The 13,387-nt window shown below is 45.3% G+C and overlaps 1 protein-coding gene across 5 annotated transcripts in view; it reads right to left on the reverse strand.

Annotated features, from left to right (window-relative positions):
• Positions 1-6,131, reverse strand: part of Hipk3 (homeodomain interacting protein kinase 3) — a 69,527-nt gene extending 63,396 nt beyond the window's left edge. The window contains exon 1 of one of the 5 annotated variants that reach the window (XM_021195055.1): positions 5,468-6,131. The gene's annotated coding sequence lies outside the window, so the exon portion shown is untranslated. Of the gene's footprint in view, positions 1-4,741; positions 5,061-5,467 lie in introns of those variants that run through there. The other 4 variants (XM_021195058.1, XM_021195054.2, XM_029535884.1 and 1 more) reach the window with 4 other exon arrangements.
• Positions 6,132-13,387: the final 7,256 nt, after the last annotated feature.

The following is a 13,387-nucleotide window of genomic DNA, read 5'->3' on the forward strand; positions in this document are numbered from 1 at the left end:
AAAAAAAAAAAAGGCATAATCCTTTTGGTTTATTAGAGGATGGGGGAAGGGAACATGATAACCTGAAATTAATCAAAGGATCTTGTGGTTGAAGAAGTACAACCTCTTAAAATTGTCCCGAATGCATGTTCTATGCCAAACACATGGCCATACATGTATATGCAAGAAAGTCACACACACACACACACACACACACACACACACACACGCACACGCACAAACCATTTTTTAAGGATAGCAGTAAAAGAAATGCAAAGGAAAAATGAATATGGAAATCTACCATTTAAAAAATGAATAAGGGCGGGTGAGATGGCTCAGTGGGTAAGAGCACCCGACTGCTCTTCCGAAGGTCCGGAGTTCAAGTCCCAGCAACCACATGGTGGCTCACAACCACCCATAACAAGATCTGATGCCCTCTTCTGGAATGTCTGAAGACAACTACAGTGTACTTACATATAATAAATAAATCTTAAAAAAAAAAAAAAATGAATAAGCTCAAGGCCAACCTGGTCTGCAGAGTGAGTTCCAGGACAGCCAAGGCTATACAGAGAAACCCTGTCTGGGAAAAAAAAAATTAGTAAGTTTAGTCCAGTGGAAACAGGTGGATATCTTTGAGTTTGAGGCTAGCCTGGTCTTCATATTGAGCTCCAGGCTAGCCGGTGCTGCATAGCGAGACCATAGGGAGAAGACTGAAATGCTTAGGCTTAGGCACAGAGCTGAGATGGAAACAGAGGAAGCAGAAGTATGAGGTCAGCCTGGACTACAGGAGTCTGTCTCAAAGACCTGAGAGATAGGTGGTAGGGGAAGAGATTAATGAGATTGATTCAGGAAAGTGTTCTTTCTAGCACTGGTAATCCTGGCACTGAGACAGAAGCTGGTGGATTAGAGTTCAAGGCCCGTCAGAGCTATAGAGTAAGGCCCAGTCAAATACAAAAATAGAAGATAGGCTGGAGAGATAGCTCAGCAACTAAAGCAGTAGACACTCTTCCAGAGGACCCAGGTACAAATCCTAGCAACCACATGGTGGCTCCCAACCATCTGTAACTCCAGTTCTAGAAGATTCAGTGTCTCTTCTGGCCTCTAGACACCAGGCACACAAGTGGTACAGATAACTATGCAGACAATACATCTATACACACACAACAAAACAAAACAATCTACATAAATAAATAAAAACAAAATATTAGGCTAGGGGTATAACTCAGTTATAGAGAAAATGCTGAATGTGTGAGATCTTGGGCTCACTCCCAGAACAGACAGATATAAATAAATGCATGTCTGTCTGCCTTGGGAAGTGGATTGTGTGACAGGTATCAGAAACCTGGGGTTTAATTCAGTCTGAAAACACAAGATCTATAAAATTTGTACTTTGGCTTTACTTTTAAGGCTCTTTTAAAACAAAATAGAATCCTGTAGGTCAGCTCACACCCTTTGCCCTTCTGGTTTCTAAGAAACCTGTAAGCTGAGACACTTTTTAAAGTCTACACCCCTGTAATACCAAAAGTAATACACTTTTATACTGTTTTGTATTTGTGTTGTTTTGTTATTGCTGTCTTGGTTTTCCAGACCTAGTGGTATTACTGGGGCAGTAGAGGCAGGAGGACGAGTTCACTGCCACCCTGAGCTACATGAGACCTAAAGCAAATCTGCTAAGACAAAAGCCACCCTAACAATATCATTGTGGACACTAGCAGCATGCTTCTGGTTCTTGTCACGTGCACATGAGTAGCTCCTAGGTCTCTGGCAACCACCTTGGTGTCTCAACATACAAGCAACTGTGTGACCTTTGTTTAGTGACATGTTTGGCAAACACATATATACAATATATAATGTGTGTATGTATATGTAAATATACACCTCTTTGCTGTGTCTAGTTTGTCAGGGTCTCACAGAATGACTAACAATATCCAGAAAAACACAATAGAGCTGGACAGAAAAAGCACTCTAATATTGCTTTTGCCCAAACTAGTCTTAATTAGACCAAGACAAGCAAAAGAAATTAACTGCTTCCTTAAGTTGACCACAAAGTAGTCTGTTAAAAAGTAATTAAGTCAAGATGGTAGCACACACCTTTAATACCAACACTTAGGAGGCAGAGGCAGGATGATTCTAAAGTTCAAAGCTAGTCTGATCTACAGAGCAAGTTCCAGGACAGCCAGGACTTCACAGAGAAACCCTGTCTAGAAAAACCAAAAGAAATTTTAAAAAAACAAAAAACAAAAACCCTACCATGATTTAAAACTTCTGCTCCAAACACATATTCTTCTTCAAGTTGTAACCTTTTAAAGGTATGAGGGAAGGTTATAACTTTTAAGCAGATGACTCTAGGGCCAGTAAGGACATTTAGGATAATTCCTTTCATTGTATATTTACATCATGTGCAAACATTCCTTCCTCCTGACAAGTGTTCTGAGAAAGTTCTCTTTTCCCAGAGAAATAATACTACATCCTAGTTAGAGTGGAGGAGGGGCAGTGCCTCTAAACAAACACCAATAAAAGTCCCTCTTCAGAAGTAGCTTCCAACTTAAACATGCAACACTAAGCCTGAACTCTGGACATGAAAAAAATCAAGACAGCTGCAGCCCACAAATTTTACAAAGGGGATGCTTACTTTGGCAGCAATAATAATTGTGTATCAAAATTAGCCTGTGTGCCCTAATAAATATAAGACACAAGTAATAACTCGTGGAAAGTAGAGAAATTCCAGTTTTTGGAACATCCTTGAAGCATTGTCAGGACATCTTTTCCTATCTAAGCTCAGCTGAAGTTGCAATAGAAACAATGTTTCCATGCCTCTGAATCAACCACCAATAGGACAATTCTCATCTACCTTATCATACTGGAAGAACTGTTGCAATGAGAACTGTACTAGGAAGCTAACTCCTCCAGCTCAAAAAAACCAAAGGTAACTTCAAAAGTTAATGGAATAAGTCACTGCAACATAGATGCAAACAATTATTCCATTGAAGTGGATGTGCATGAATTACATTTGATTAACAATTCCACATTGTGAGGTTGACATTTTTCTTCTTCCTCTTTTCCATATGCCTTCAGTGTTCATGCAGCAAATATTTAAAAGCAAAATTTCAATCAGGAAGGTCATTTGACAGCAACTGCTTTTTGAACTTGCAGGGAAGCATGCATTCAACACTGGCACTAAACAAACACCTATGTGTCAAATGGTATACTTGCTACAGAAACCACCTCTGTAATTTGCAACCCTACTTTACGGTATCCTATGACAGATCATCCAAAAAAAATTAACAGAGTATAATCTTGAGCTTCTTCTCAAGCACATTTACAAGAATTATCTCATAGAAGCCATCTACTTTAATGAGACTCTAAAAACCCCATGCCCAGAAGCCAATGGCTGGTTTATAAACAAGATAATGACTAGTTCAATGGAAAAAGCATTATGACAAAATGCTAAGACTGTCTCACCATGTTATGATCTGCTTGCCTAATATGTATGTTTAGCTACTGTAGTCAGCAATGTCCAAATATAAATTTAAAACATTTAATGGCCAGTTCTGTTCTAGACTTCAAGCTCATCTTACCTGTTTAAAACACCGATGCTATATTTTTATCTATCCTCCAAAATATTTTTTCTTTTTGCAAATATATTTCCTAGGATGGAGAGGAGGACCTAAGAAATAAAATATCCCTAAAATACAATTAAATATCCAAACACTGAAAAAGCAGACATTTCTGATATATATCTCTACAGTATATCTACCATAACAAATTAAAAATAAAATAAGAAAAATAAACTGACACAGGTTAAGCACTAAATTTCATAAATATGAGCTCCCTGCACTTTATATGAATGCAGTCACAAATATACCTCGAAATATCTTGTTCATTTAAAAATTAAGAATTTGGGTTGTTTGATTAAATTTCAATTACTGTTAAGTGTCATGAAGACAGGGGAACTAATACAACAAAACAATTTTTTAAAGGCCAGTCATATTCTGTTTACCTAAAATACTAAGCTTAATCATGACCTGTTTAAACCTTATCGTTGCTCATTGTATAAAATTAGCACTGCACTTGCAAACCTAAGCAGAATCTAGACTTATTAAACATATGGTGAGACTTGCCCAGTTTCTGAAATAGTAAATGTGGATAAACATTAACGTATTTTTCTCGGTAAACAATAACAAAAGACCTAGAAATGTTTTCATAATCTGATCAGAAAGAAAAAATAATCTTTAAAATTTTTCAATCACCAGGCAATTAAAATCTGAAAATTAAGTTAAATTGTTCTTAGTAGCCCCACTTGAGAGGCTGTAGCTTACAGAAAGAAAAAAAAAAAACCTAAAATAGAAAAATAAAAAAACAGCAGATCTCCAAACAACTCGGAGGTACATAGAAACGAAGACTGGTTTTCCAGCTAACTTTTCCAGCCCTGTACCAGAGACAACCAAAACAAAGTAGACCCGTAAAACCGTGAGTTTTCCCTGTAAACTAGGCCATAATCTGAAACCTAAGGGGGGCAGGCGGGTGGGGGACCGGCTGCTGCTGATGCTAATAGAAGCTCCTTATAAGCTGCGAACTGACAGGTGGAAAAACAAATTCGCCAGCAGGCCAGCCAGAGGTTGTGAAAACACGGTTCAAGGACCGAACATGTTGTGACTACTCTGTAACAGGTCCAAGGTAATTTACGCACACACCCTTCAGCGCAATCCCTCAAGCACAGATAAGACTAGGAAACAACAGGCTTCCCCCAAGATCCACATACCATTTTACAACAGCCGTCTCCCCCCAGACAGGAAAACAGACATTCTGGTCCCGTGTCCTTTCCGCCAATCTCCCCCCAGCGCGAAGGGAAGAGGGCCGCCGCCGCCGTAACGAGAGAAGCCGGCAACAGCCCCGCCGCGCGGCCGCCACGCCTTCCTCCCGCCGCCGCTGGGGACGCGAAGCCGCGGATCACATTTCTCCTCCCCAACAATCACACGCACGCACGTCTCCAGAGTTGACACCCTCCAAACCCGCCGCCCCGCGACGCCGGTGACAGGGCCACCAAGCCTCCGCGGCGCAGCCACCGGGCTGGGCGCTCCGGCGGCGTGCGTGCACGTTGGTGTCCGCTCCCATCAATGAAAGGAACGAGGTCTCCGTAGTGACGGCCTAGAGCCGCCGAGCCGAAACGGGGGGCCCCCCGTGGGACCAAACAAAACTTCGGTTGCTGGGAAGAGCCGTTGCGCAACCTTGGCTTGGGGGAAGGCCGGGACAGCCCGGCGCGGCCAAGGCGGCTTCCCGGAGGCTGCGCCAAGCGCGCGCGGAAAGCACGCGCGGTCCCCGCGTCCGGCCGCCTCGGGCCTGGCTTGGCGCCGGCCTTCGGGAACCGCCCGGGCCGGCCGCACTGGACAACCGGGCGGAAACGGAGCGGCGGCGCTCCGAGGGTTCCCCCGGCCCCCGAGGCCCCCGCGATGACGCCGAGCTACCCGCCCTCGCCTGGCTTCCTTACCTTCCTAGAGGCCCGCGCTCTCCCCGCTTCGGGCGGCCGCAGCCCTGAGCATGTCCGGGGTGGGTCGCGGGGGCCGTGCGGGGACCCGGAGCCAAGCGCTTCAGCAGGCGGCGCCACCCAGCCGGGGCTCAGCCCCTCTCGGCGGCCGCTGCCATCTTGTCCTGGCGGCTGAGAGGAAACGGCGAAACACCCTCCCCCGACCGCTGCTGCTGCTGCTGCTGCTGCTGCTTCTCTGGCTGCCGATCGCCGGGCCCGTCTCCCTCATCTTCCTTCCCGGGGACCTGGGGTGGGGACGGCTCGACTGGGGCGAGGGGCAGTGACAAGCCGGCGGGCCACCCGGGCCTACGGGCGGCAAGGGATGCAGGGCCCGCGGTGCGGAGGGCCCATTTCCCCAGCCCCGGAGTTGAGACGAGGACGAGGGCTGCTTGCGAGGCCGCGTCGCCGGGGGCCTGCGGCTCGGACTCCTCGGGGCGCCGCGCAGCCGGCAGTCGTCACCCGGGCAGCTGCCGCGGGCCGCCCCGATCTCGGGCCCCTCCTCCGCGCCCGCCGGCCTCGGCCGCCGCCTCCGCAGCGCCACCGCCCGCTCGGCCGCTCTGCGCGCCGAGCCCGGGCGGCCCCGCTCGGGTAGGGCCGCGGCGCCTCCGCGAAGCCCCTCCCCGGGGTCCGCCCGCAGCCGCGCCCTTGACGCTCGCAGCCCGCCAGGCGGCCCGCGCGGATCCAACCCTGAGCTCTCACGCCATCCCCTCCAAGAGGAACGGCTTCCGTCAGCCCTCCTCTGCAGTTCTGAGCCTGACTCCGGGCCCAAAAGTACACATTTAAGGGACGATCCTAATATCCAAAGGGGTTCAGATGCGGAAGCAGGATTCCACAGGCCTTTCCAGGTTACCCCATCCTAATTCCCTTCCCACCCATTTAGAATCTGTTTCTTGGCATTTTAGGAGTCTTAAAAACCCGGAAAGAGAAAATGTTTAGCCGAATGAATAATCGCAGCCTAAAATAGGTCCTTCTCGCTCCCCCATTCCAAAACAGCAGGAGACTGTCACACCACGTCAAAGAATGAAAGAAGGACTCTTGGAAGTTTTCCAAGTGCATCACCACAGTCGTTGAGAAGCTGCCCACCTCTACGTTGATAATTCTCCATCGAGTTAGTTCCACACCCAAGCTAGTTTCTTCGCTCCTGGAAACTAAGAAATCGACAGAATGGTCCATTTCCACCCACGTAACCATAGAACCATGGAATTTGAGATGAAAGAATCTTACTGATGCATAGTCCAAACTCTTCTGCTAAGACAAGGGTTTAGACAAGTTTCGATGACGTGAGCAAGGTTATAGAGCAAAGCTTTAGTCTCCACCCCTCTCTCCTCCATCTATCTCTCCAGAAAGCAACTATCTTCGAAGCAACCCGCCATTCAGTAAACCTATTTTGCCACCTGTTTAGTCTGGATTCTAAACTAACGTTTCCGCAACGCAAGCACCTCTGTCTCTATAATGGAGATGTCCTTTGCTTTCTTCCTTTAGTAGAAGGACTACTACTTGCCGATGTATTTCTCCACACATATTTTCTATTGCAGCAGCTGGGGCTAAAGGGAGGGTCAACTCGCTGGGTAGATACTAGTCCTATACCTATTGCCTTTCAATCTAGAAGAGGATTGTGTAGAATGTCTTTAAAGGGAGAAAGGGTGTCCCCTCGAGGCCACTGATAATCCTTTTTCCAGCGACCAGTGTTTTCTTCAAGACAGGGTACTCAGTGAAGACTAAAGTGGAAAAGCCAATGACTGTTTTTTAGAAAAGGCGTATGCATGAGATGGCCACGGTGATGCATGCCTCTATTGCCAGCATCCTGGAGATGGACAGAACCAGAAGGGGCTCAAGATTAGCCTCTACATACAAAAGGAGGGCAATGTCGACGCCATTCTTTTTTCTTTAGCATTTACATTGGGTTTCTCTTAAGGCAATAATCTAAAAACCAAACAAAAATTACTGCTAAAAAAAAAAAAGAAAAAGAAAAAGAAAGAAATCTACACTAATAGAGAACTCTCTCCATTAGAACTAACTTTTTACAACTTTTGCAAGCATATCTCTAGCCTCCTAATGGAAGACTTTCCTCGTTTTGCTACATTTATGAAGAGGCTGGAAATGAGACTCCCCCCCCCCCCTTTCTGCTGAGTAGTTCATCCCATCCTGCCCCCTTCCTATGAATTCCAGGAAGGATTTCTGTTACCTTTCTTTTAACCCTTGCCTTGCCAGTGACTAAATATAGTACCTAACTTAAACCTTCCCAGTAAAGCTTGCTAAATAAATAGATCCCCCTCCTCAGTAAACCTACTGTGTCCTAACCTAGTCCACTTCATCTCTCCCTCAGTAAACCTACTGTGTCCTAACCTAGTCCACTTCATCTCTCCTCAGTAAACCTACTGTGTCCTAACCTAGTCCACTTCTTCTCTCCCCCCTCAAATCCGTTCTAAACTAGAATACACAGATGGTCTTTCAAAACCATGAAGTGGCCTTTTGTTGTTAAGGCCATATTTTTAAAAGGATGGTTCTAAATAGGGTGTAGTGGCTCACTCCTGTGCCCTAGTACTCCAGAGAGTGAGTATCTATCTCAGAGCCCAGGACCATGGGCTTCGTCGTGAGTGCCAAGCCATCGCAGAATACAGACTGACTTCCTTCTGGAGTGAGGGAAGACTAATCATCCTCTCCTAGCTCCAAATATGTTTAAATACAGGCTACTTCTGTGATCTCAACGACTCAGGAGCCCGGAGCAAGAAAACCACTAGTTCAAACCAGTCTGGGCTATACACTGAGTTCAAAGCTCACCTGAGCCCTGTCTCAAAAAAGTTTTTCACGCTCAGGGAGTCCTAAAATTAAGGGTTTAAAGTCAGCACACAAAAAGTTAACTCCAGTAAGTCCAGTGATGGGGAGAAGAGGATCCCGGGGGCCTTGGGCTAGCCTGCCTCCTCCAGTTAGTGAGGCCCAGGCTCACTCAGGAGAGCTCACAATGGACGACAAGGCAGAAAGCCATTGAGCAGGGTGGGCTCCAAACTTCATTCCACAGCAAAGGAAGCCAGTGAAGAAGGGTTTATTTGGGAAGGTAAAAGTGTGATCAAAGAAGTCACTACAACCTTTGGATGAAAGAATACTCAGTGGAATCCATTTGTTTTTCTTTCTACTTATTCTAATTTTCTTCCAATAGCAGCCATCTCTACGATAGTGAAAAGCCAAAGTCACACTGGCCTAAACCAGTGCTGTCAGACCCTGGACCTGACTGGAGCACTGGAAACTCGCTATCCCTGTCCTGCCCTTCTAGTAGGCCCTTCCTCGGGTTCCAAGCTTCCCTCCAAGTTCTCCCTCACTTCTTTTCTTTTTCTCGTTTTTCAAGACAAGGTTTCTCTGTATAGCCCTGGCTGTCCTGGGACTCACTCTGTAGACCAGGCTGGCCTCAACTTTTTCAAGCCATTCTTGATTTTTTTTTCCCCCAGTCCCAGAGACTGAACCTAGTGCAAAGCACCACTCTACCACTGAGCAATATCCCAGTCCCTTTTCTATGTTTTATTTTTGACAGGGTCTTACTAACCTGCCCAGGCTGACCTTGAACTCACTCCATAAGTTAGGCAGGCCTTGAACTTGTAGCTTCCTTTCTCAGCAGCCTGTAACTACTGTGATTGCAGTGGCTGTAATCACAGACCTGCACCAAGCCCAGCATACCTCAGTATCTTTCTGTCTCTCCCAAGGGCCAGCCATTTTAGATATACTCATGTACATTTTCTGTCTTCTTCCAAAAAGAACATTTTTTTTATCATTTGTCAGTTGTTTGATCCCCCACAGTCTAGAATAGAAACGCAATAAATATTTATAAAACGAAAGAATAGATTTTTCTATGTAAGCAGAAAGAAGCTGTTCACAAACTCAGCCTGCAAAGCAGTCCCAGACTTTGGTCTTTCTCTTAGGTCTGCCTCTGCCTCCGATGGTACTCTGTCTGGAGGGGGCCAGTCCATCCACTGCCCTTGTATCCACCTCTACTGAACTGCGCACAGGTGTCAGCCTCAAGAAATGGCCTCGAACAGCCTTGGCTTACCATGCTAATGCTTCTATTCAAAGCACTGTAGTTTCCAGAAAAACCTTGGAACTCTGTCACAGCCTGAGTCACCAACCCACACACAGCTATCTTCCTCAAGGAAGCTGGGCTTTGAGGAGTTTTCTGGTTGGTATTCTCTCCCCTTCAGCCCCTAGGTATTCTTTCCTTCCCTAGGTCCTTTATTTCCACCCATGTGGGACAGGAAGGGTGGGGAGGGGGGAGCAGAGTGTGCCAAGAAAGCCAGTGAGCTCCCTAACTACACATCAAGGAGGAAAAGTTTATCTGGGGGCTTTATTTCTCCTCCTGGCATGAGGTCCTGACTTCCTAATGCAAATAATCTACCTTCTTCCTGGAGACCAGCTCTGTACATCTTGGCCTCCAGGAGGGGCAGCTGGGGTAGAAAACCCTTCTAGAAGGGTGCTGCTCCAGCCCTTATTTGAATAACTGAAAAGCTCACCAAATAGTTAACTCTTTACAGCCCAACATTCTGCTTCTCTTTCAAAAACATTTCTTTTCATTAAAAAGATATAAAAGCAAACAAGGAAGATGGCTCAAAGGGTAAAGAGCTTGTTGCCAGAATGAGAGAGCTCTGAGTTTAAGTGAGAGACCAAGTCTCAACTGTGAGGGAGAGCAGTTGAAAAAGACACCCAATATCAGTTTCTCTATACTTACTCTCATGTCTCTCATGTGCACACACACACAACACACACACACACATACACACACACATGCAAAAAAAGTATATGCATTCAATCCTGTTTCCACACCACAAATACATGCAAAAAATTAGTACCACATTAATAGGACATTCATAATCTCATCTAAATGAATTATTTCATATTATGTGCATTGATGCTTTGCCTTCATGTATGTCTGTTTGAAGGTTTCAGATCCCCTGGAGCTGGGGTTACAGTGCTGAGCTGCCATGTAGGTGCTGGGAATTGTCCTCTGGAAGAGCAGCAATGCTCTTAACTGCTGGGTCATCTCTCCAGCCACATAATCTCATTTTAATATGGAAGCTAGGCATTACAGTCTGCAAAAAGGAAATTCCCATAGAATGAAATTCATTCTTTAAAAGTTCTTAAATTACCAATGAAGTACAGTGTTTATTATTTTGCATATACAACCTGGAACAGTAAAATGTACTACAGCTAGGTCAGAGGGCACTTGTGGGGATCAGTTTACTACCTCCATACATGGGATACAGGGATTGAACTCGGGTCTCAGGCTTAGCAGCAACCACCTTCACCAGATGAACCATCTTGCTGGCCCCTTATCATTGTTTTTTAAAAAGATATAGCCTAATAATCACTCTCTGACAAAAGTTTCCTAAAACCCTAATTAACAACACACACACACACACACACACACCATTTCTTCCTCTAAAATAATGAAAACACTAGCAGTCCCATGTGGCAAAGATGTCTCCATGGGCAGTGGATCCTCAGAGCCCTCGGCACCCTCTTCCCATAGGTTTTGCTCAAATGTACCTTTCCTTTTGATTGAAACCGTTGGCTACCTGCAACAGCTCATCTAAATGAAAAACCTATCCATACCCACAGCTTCTCCACTGTTCTCTATCCAGGCATCCTGGACATACCATTTTGGTTTGGTTTATTTTTGAGACAAGTCAGTCTCTCTCTCTCTCTCTCTCTCTCTCTCTCTCTCTCTCTCTCATCCTAGCTGACCTAGAGCTCTATCCTAGAGCTCTATGTAGACTGTAGACCAGGATGGCCTCGAACTTGAAGAGATCCTCCTGCCTCTGCCTCATCCTGGCACCTCATCCTGGCTTTTCTTTTGTTTCCATGAGTCTTCTTTGCTTCTTTTTGGAGTGCTGGACATAGTGCATAAGGATCTAGCAAGAGCTCTATCACTGAGTTATGTCCCCCGCCTTACCCTGCATTATAACTCTCAGAAGTCAAATGAACTTAAGAAGCAAACCACAGATCACTTCAAAGGGTGTCTTGGGTTCATTGGTTGGTTGGTTGGTTGGTTGGTTCTGAGCTAAGAGTGACAAGGATCTAGAAACATAGACTTGGGTTGTCCTGAAAGATGACATGTTCTACTGCAGAACTTGATTACATGAAGTTTTACAATCACAAAACAAAAAGACAGTCATAGATTAATGAATTTACAAATATATTATGGGACAGCAGGTAAGTAGATCAGAGCAAAACAGGAAGACTCTGCTATACAGATTCAGGATTCTTTCTCTTCTTTTGAAACAGGGTCTCAGGCAGGAGAGATGGCTCAGCAGTGAAGAGCACTGACTGCTCTTCCAGGGGTCCTAAGTTCAAATCCCAACAACCACATGGTGACTCACAATCATTTATAATGAGATGACGCCCTCTTCTGGTGTGTCTGAAGTTAGTGACAGTGTACTTAGGTATAATAATAAATAAATGTTCAGGCTGGAGTGAGCAGAGTCAACCTGAGCAAGCAGAGGCCCTGAATTCAAATTCCCAGCAACCACATAACGGCTCACAACCATCAGTACAGCTACAGTGTAACCATATGCATAAAACAAATGAATAAATAAATCTTTGAAGGAAGAAAGAAAGAAAGAAAGAAAGAAAGAAAGAAAGAAAGAAAAAAGAAAGAGAGAGGGGGAGGGAGGAGGGAAAAGGAAGAAGAAAGAGAGAAAGAAAGAAGGAAAGGAAAAAGAAAGAGAGAGGGGGAGGGAGGAGGGAAAAGGAAGAAGAAAGAGAGAAAGAAAGAAGGAAAGAAAGAAAGAAAGAAAGAGAAAGAAAGGAAGGAAGAAGAAAGAGAGAGGGAGGGAGGGAGGAAGGAAGGGGAAGGAAGAAGAAAGAGAGAAAGAGGGAGAGAGGGAGGGAAGAAGGAAGGAAGGAAGAACGAATGAACGAACTTGCAGTGATTCTCTTGCTTTTTGCCTCTGAGTGTTAGGATTATAAATGTGGTGTGTGCCACCACCACTGCTATAGATATCAGATGGTTTCATGACATTCTTAACATTTGTGATGGTGAAAGCTAGTGGTCTGCTAAAACCTCATTCAAAAGAATTCATTTCTGAGGAGGACCTAATCTCAAAAAAAAAAAAAAAAAGAAAAAAGAAAAACCAAGGCGGGGCCAGTGTGATGGTTTAGTAAGTAAAGGGACTTGCTGCCAAACGGATGGGCCTGAGTATGATCCCTGAGTCCCACATGGTGAAAGGGGAGAACCTACTCCTGACAATTGCCCTCTGACTCCACGGAGTGCTGTGGCATGCCCGCACACACATGCAAATAGATAAGTAATAAGGTAGAGAGCAATTGAGGAAGCTATACCTAATATTACTATTAACTTTGACCTCCAGGGTCCCACACAGGTGAGTGCACCCACGCACCTGTGCACACACATATACACCCAACACAGACAATACATATGTATTCATAAAGAACATTATAACCTCACTTTGGAAGGACTAATTCAGAAAGGACTATGTCCCACACCCTGGAGAAGGACAGCAGAGCTTAGAGTCCTCTCAAACAGTAGTAGAAAGAACAGATGGTGACACAAGTCTACAATCCCCAGCACTGGGCAGCTGTCCTCCGACTCCCACATGTGCTCAGTGGCACTTGTGTACACACACACACACACACACACACACACACACATACACACACAAGTTTTAAAAAGACTTCTAAAACAGACAACAAGAAGAATCCATATATGTGAACTTTAGGGCTAGGAATTAGGCTTAGTAGATAAATGTTTGCCTCCTAGTGTGAGGGACCTGAGTTCAGATCCCCAGAAACTGAGTTACAGGCCAGCCTGGACTACATAAGACACTGGATGGATAGATAGATGAGAGAGAGGGGGAGAGGGGGAGGGGGAGGGAGAGGGAG

The sequence above is a fragment of the Mus pahari genome, chromosome 3 (assembly GCF_900095145.1).
Source record: "Mus pahari chromosome 3, PAHARI_EIJ_v1.1, whole genome shotgun sequence".
Taxonomy (NCBI): Eukaryota; Metazoa; Chordata; class Mammalia; order Rodentia; family Muridae; genus Mus; species Mus pahari.